We start from the raw sequence: 6,597 nt of genomic DNA on the forward strand, positions 1-6,597 counted from the left end.
TTTCATATTAGTGGCACGAGGAGGCGTAGGTGTGCCATATTCAGTATGAACAGATGGAGAGGTGAATATGGAGATTCCACTGAAGCAAAGCAAGGCCAGTACACTAACACACCTACGCTACTCAATCTTAGCAGCAGAGGAATTATAATGTACTGTAAAAAAAAAAAAGTTACTGGAATGAACACCTGTTCTGGGGCTACTACTCTTCTACATATGACTAAGTATACTGAACAGAAATGTAAACGCAACATGTAAAGTGTTGGTCCCATGTTCCGTGAGCTGAAATAAAACATCTCAGAAATGTTCCATATGCACAGAAAGCTTATTTCTCTCAAATTGTGCATAAATTTGTTTACATCCCTGTTAGTGAACATTTCCATCCACCTGACAGGTGTGGCATATCAAGAAGCTGATTAACCAGCATGATCATTACACAGGTGCACCTTGTGCTGGGGACAATAAAAGGCCACTTTAAAATGTGCAGTTTTTTCACACAACACAATACCACATATTTCTGCTGATGAGTATTTCTGTCTGTTATAAAGCTATTTTGTGGGGGGAAACTCATTTCTGATTCACTGGGCCTGGCTCCCTATTGGGTGGCCCTATGCCCTCCAAGGCCCAGCCATGGCTGCACCCCTGTCCAGTCATGTGAAATCCATAGATTAGGGCCAAATGAATTTATTTAAATTGACTGATGTCCTTATATGAACTGTAACTCAGTAAAATCTTTGAAATTGTTGAATTGATATTTTTGTTCAGCATAGTTTGAGTAGTTTCTCAGACTGTTTTGTAATTTGGTCCATCTGCATAAAGCTGCAATTTGTTCATTTGTGAAAATGGGTCATATTTTACCCTGCACCTCAGAGTTCAGTGATGATTCAAGTGAATCAGTAGTGGGACTATTCAATTGTTCAGGGGTGCAATTTTGGATTTAGAACTGGGGGGGACATAACTTGGTGGGGGGTCTTGGGGTCCTCCCATTTTTGGGGGTGTCTAAAGCACATTTCCTTAATTTCTACACAATCTAATATGACCCATGACCCTTCTAGCAGTCTCTATTTAGAACAAAAAGTCAACAAAAATGCCCACAGTCATCAAGCTAGGTAAGAGATTATTAAATATATTAAGTGATTGATAAGACTGAACTAGATTAATGATAATTCAATCATCAATATTGTGTTGCACCTTTAACCAATAGCCTAACATATTAATAACTGTTACAAATAAAGTACAACGACTTAACTTTTGATTGTTTTTATTAAGACATCCTCTATATTCAATTTCAGCCAGACCGCCCAGCCAGCCAGCCCGAGCTACCTGCGCACCCAGACTGAGCAGACCAGCAGCTAGGGATTGCCTAAATAGGTAACTTCCCTAACGTGGGAATCTTTTCAATAAAGACTGTCGTCCAGTATTCCATATAAGGCATATAAACACTAGCACACGCACTCTATACATTGTTATATGGCGATATTATGCATTTTGTATTGTAGATATGTAGTGCTGTAATAATGTTACATTGTTTTATGTATAATGTAAGTGCCTTAATGTGTTTGGACCCCAGGAAGAGTAGCTGCTGCCTTGGCAGCGCCTAATGGGGATTCGTACTGAATACAAATACAAATCTTGTAAAAACAAATCTAGTGTACATGACTTGACATTTCTTCCATACACTGTGAGAGGATAACCAACCTTCCAATTAATAGCAATGCATTTCTTAGCCACAATAAATGCTATGTTACAGTTTCTTCTGGTAACAGTCTCCAGTATCAACATTTCCAAGCAAACAAAAACAGGAAGAAGGGAAAATCTGTAGACATGCTGAGATAAAATAACATATTCTTTGCCAGAATTCAATTGGCCTTCACATGACCATAACATACAGTATGCAAATCTTTCCCTGTTTGTGCTTTACACATCCAGCAGAATAATAACATTTCTGGTAAGACGAGGGGCGGGGGTGTATGTCTATTTGTCAATAACTGCTGGTGCGCGAATCAGAGGGGTGCGGGGTGCTGCCTTAATCGACATCCACGTCTTCGGCGCCCGGGGAACAGTGGGTTAACTGCCTTGCTCAGGGGCAGAATGACAGATTTTGACATTTCAGTTACTGGCCCAATGCTCTAACTACTAGGCTACCTGCCGTCTGTAGAGATATTTATACCGTGTCAGTGTGAAAAGTAGGGAATTAGCTAGGGAAACTGACAGATCAATAATGTTACATTACTATACTGACTAATAAAAACTAACATTGCGCTGAAAAAAAACGTCAGAATAACGATCTTTAATCGTTTGGCAGCTTGTTTCATTGTTTGATTCAGGTCTAGTGTGATTGAGAAAAAATAATAGCTGAAGTTAGTCAGCTAGCTAGCTAGCTAGCTAGCTAGCTAACATTAGCCAACTTTTGGCTAGCTCTAGCTAGGTACATCATCAAATGTACTCATTTTGAAACGGGACAAAACAAAGTCTACAAAATATTTCCATACACAACACAGCTGTATTCTGTTACCTGACAGATAGGGGCGGCAGGGTAGCCTAGAGCGTTGGGCTAGTAACCGAAAGGTTGCAAGTTCAAATCCCCGAGCTGACAAGGTACAAATCTGTCGTTCTGCCCCTGAACAAGGCAGTTAACCCACTGTTCCTAGGCTGTCATTGAAAATAAGAATTTGTTCTTAACTGACTTGCCTAGTTAAATAAAGGTAAAATATATATTTTTTAAATAGTTAGAGGCTAGCTAGAGCTGAACTGGCTATGGTTGCTACTAGCTAGCTAACTAGCTGCTAGTAGTTCATTCACTTCAGTCGAGAGGGTATGAAACATTGGCTAACGTAACATGTTACTACTAGCTCAGCACTCGGGATACATACTATTTTCTGTCAAACAGCAGTTACCTTGCCAGCTAGATCAGTCAACTAAACAGTAGCCAGTTTCTGCTCAGCTCGCTTTTACAACTCGGACAAAAAGCACGATACAGACAGCAGCTGCCTCTTCATCTCTCCGGTGCTGGTCCTATACGCCAGCCTTTCAGGAGCTTTGCCTTCACACAGCCTGTCAGCACGATCTGTGGTGTCCATGTGGTCCTAACTCCACCCGGCTGATACTGTAAAACAGCCTACCCGACCGCTCTGAGGTGTCTGCGTGGTCCTAAAGCACACCGGCGCCACGTTTTGTATCACAGTGCAATGATAAAACTGGGGGGACAAATATGCAATTTCAGAATGTGGGGGGGACATGTCCCATCCCCCCCCCCCCATCCCCTGTCCCCAGTGAAAGTTGCACCCCTGCAATTATTCAATAAAGTGTGTGCATGTGTTTGTTTGTTAGAGTGTGTATAGCAGGGAGGGGTCAGCAACCTGCTGTTAGGGGAAATACGCTATCTCCTGTGCCATAGAGGACTAGACCTTTTGGCAGACATTTGCTTGAAATTATGCTTACATAAAATGGCCTACTGAGTATAAATAAATGCAGTTGATAATGTGTAACATAGTTAAGAACATATCGTAAGATCACTACACAGCTAGCTTGAAATGTTGAGGATGGAGCCTTCCAATCTGTAGTTTTTGGGGATGTCAAGAAAGGCAGTCACGTGTGCTGCGAAGCAGGGGATCACTGGTTCGAGCCCAGTATGAGACAGTCGGACATTGGGGGAAGCTATTAGTAGCAAACTGACCCCCGTTACACGAGCATAAAAGACACCTGGGAGCCAGAAATCTTTCTGATTGAGAGGGGGTCAAATACTTATTTCCCTCATTAAAATGCAAATCAATTTATAACATTTTTGACATGCATTTTTCTTGATTTTTTTGTTGTTATTCTGTCTCTCACAGTTCATATAAACCTACCATTAAAATTATAGACTGATAATTTCTTTGTCAGTGGACAAACGTACAAAATCAGCAGGGGATCAAATACTTTTTTCCCCCACTGTAGAGGAAGGATTTGAGCAAGCTTTTGGCAAGAATCAATATGTACATAGCAACATCAATATTCATGCAAGTAGAAGGAGGTTGACAGTTAATATGTATGGAAGCCCATTCCCGTTTATACTATCTAAAGATTTTGAGATTTGTCAGTCAAAATTTCAAGATAGTATCTCAAAATATAAAGATGCGTAACAAAACATTTCTTTGTAGTATCTCAAAATGTTGTGATACTATTTAAAAATGTTGAGATACTATCTAAAAAAACATTTGGAGATACTATCAACTACTGATAACAACCACAGCTGCAGTAGCCTAGAGAGGCCTATTCGCTCTGCTCTACAGGTGCATCAAAGCTGGGACCAAGAGACTGAAAAACAGTTTTTTTTCACAAGGTCATCAGACTGTTAAATAGCCATCACTAGCCGGCCTCCACCTTGCCCTGAACTTAGTCACTGTCACTACCAGGCTACCACCTGGTTAGTCAACCCTGCACCTTAGAGCTTGCTGCCCTATGTACATAGACAGGGAATCACTGATCATTTTAATAATGGAACACTGGTCACTTTAATAATGTTTACATACTATTTTACTCATTTCATATGTATATCACAGGAGGTTGGTGGCACCTTAATTCGGGAGAAGGGGCTTGTGTTAATGACTGGAGCGGAATTAGTGGAATGGTATCAAATAAAGCAAACACGTGGATTCTAGGTGATTGATGCCATTCCATTTGCTCTGTTCTGGACATTATGATGAGCCGTTCTGCCCTCAGCAGCCTCCTGTGATGTATATGTAACAGTATAGCTTCCGTCCCTCTCCTCGCCCCAACCTGGGCTTGAACCAGGGACCCTCTGCGCACATCAACAACTGACACCCATGAAGCATCGTTACCCATCGCGCCACAAAAGCCGCGGCAATGCAAGGGGAACAACCACTTCAGGTCTCAGAGCGAGTGACGTCACTGATTGAAACGCTATTAGCTCGCACCACCACTAACTAACTAGCCATTTCACATCGGTTACACTCACCCCCCTTTTGACCTCCTCCTTTTCCGCAGCAACCAATGATCTGGGTCAACAGCATCAATGTAACAGTGTAGGTTCCGTCCCTCTCTTCACCCCAACCTGGGCTCGAACCAGGGACCCTTGCACACATCAACAACTGACACCCACGAAGCATCGTTACCCATCGCGCCACAAAAGCCATGGCCCTTGCAACGCAAGGGGAACAACCACTTCAGGTCTCAGAGCGAGTGACGTCACTGATTGAAACGCTATTAGCACGCACCACCGCTAACTAACTAGCCATTTCATATCGGTTACATATATACTGTATTCTACTGTAGTCTAGTCAATGCCACTCTGACATTGCTGATCCTTATATTTATATATTTCTTAATTCCATTCTTTTACTTTGAGATTTGTGTGTATTGTTGTGAATTGTTAGATATTACTGCACTGTTGGAGCTAGGAACACAAGCATGTCGCTACACAAGCATCTCGCTACACTCGAAATAACATCTGCTAAATATGTGTATGTGACCAATAACATTTGAATTGATTTTAACATCCTGTATTTATAGCCTAAACTATGTACTGTATTTATAGCATAAAATACGCCAATTTATTTGTGTTAAAAGAGAATGTGATCAAATGTTGTTAATATTCAAATTTCGGGTGGCTAGGTTACCTAGTACTTTTCGATACAAAATGATTGACTGGAATTAATCACTGTATGAGTAACTTTTCAATTACAGATTTAAAGGCCTACATGATGCAACCCTGCATAAAGCAAGCTTAGCCCTGTTATTTCTATTGTCCAAACGCAGTTGTCTCTTTGTCTGTGTAAAGAAAAATCGCTATACATGCTCAGAATTCATATCAACAATTACAAGGTGTCTGCAGTTTGTTTACCGCTTCGTTTCCCCTGGCCAGAGGTGATCGGAGCGCATAGGCTTCTCTAGGCCAGGGTTTCCCAAACTTTGTCCTGGGGCCCGCTCTGGGTGAACGTTTTGGTTTTTGCTGTAGCACTACACAGCTGATTCAAATAATCCAGGCTTGATAATGAGTTGTTTATTTCAATCACCTGTGTAGTGCTTGGGCAAAAACCAAACGTGCACCCAGGGAGGGCCCCAGGACAGAGTTTGGGAAACCCTGCTCTGGGCTACCTGCAACTGTGGTTGTTATCAGTAGGCTACAGTTGATCAGACTGAAGCACAGATTAATTGTACACGATTTGACAAATCATGAGGCAAATCAGTCTAAACAACAACAACATTACTTTGTCCATATTTAATGGCTTTGTGCCAATATTTTGTATTAAATCATATCAAAACTGCTGGGGTAAATGCCAGCTCACCACACATTTGATGGCGGTCCCACTGTGCTGATCTCTGCAATGTCAACGTGGATAGATGGAAATCGCCACACAATGCTACAAATTAAGAAACATATCCTCTATGACCTACTATCTCAACATTTTGAGGTAGGCTAGTATCTAAAAAATGTTACTTGGGTATCTCAATGTTTACATAGTAGCCTATCTCAACATTTAGATAGTATTGACATTTAAAGGCCCAGTGCAGTCAAAAAACATTATCTTCCTGTGTTTTATATATATATTTCCACACTATGTGGTTGGAATAATATGTGAAATTATGAAAATTATGATA

Source organism: Salmo trutta, chromosome 27 (assembly GCF_901001165.1).
Source record: "Salmo trutta chromosome 27, fSalTru1.1, whole genome shotgun sequence".
Taxonomy (NCBI): domain Eukaryota; kingdom Metazoa; phylum Chordata; class Actinopteri; order Salmoniformes; family Salmonidae; genus Salmo; species Salmo trutta.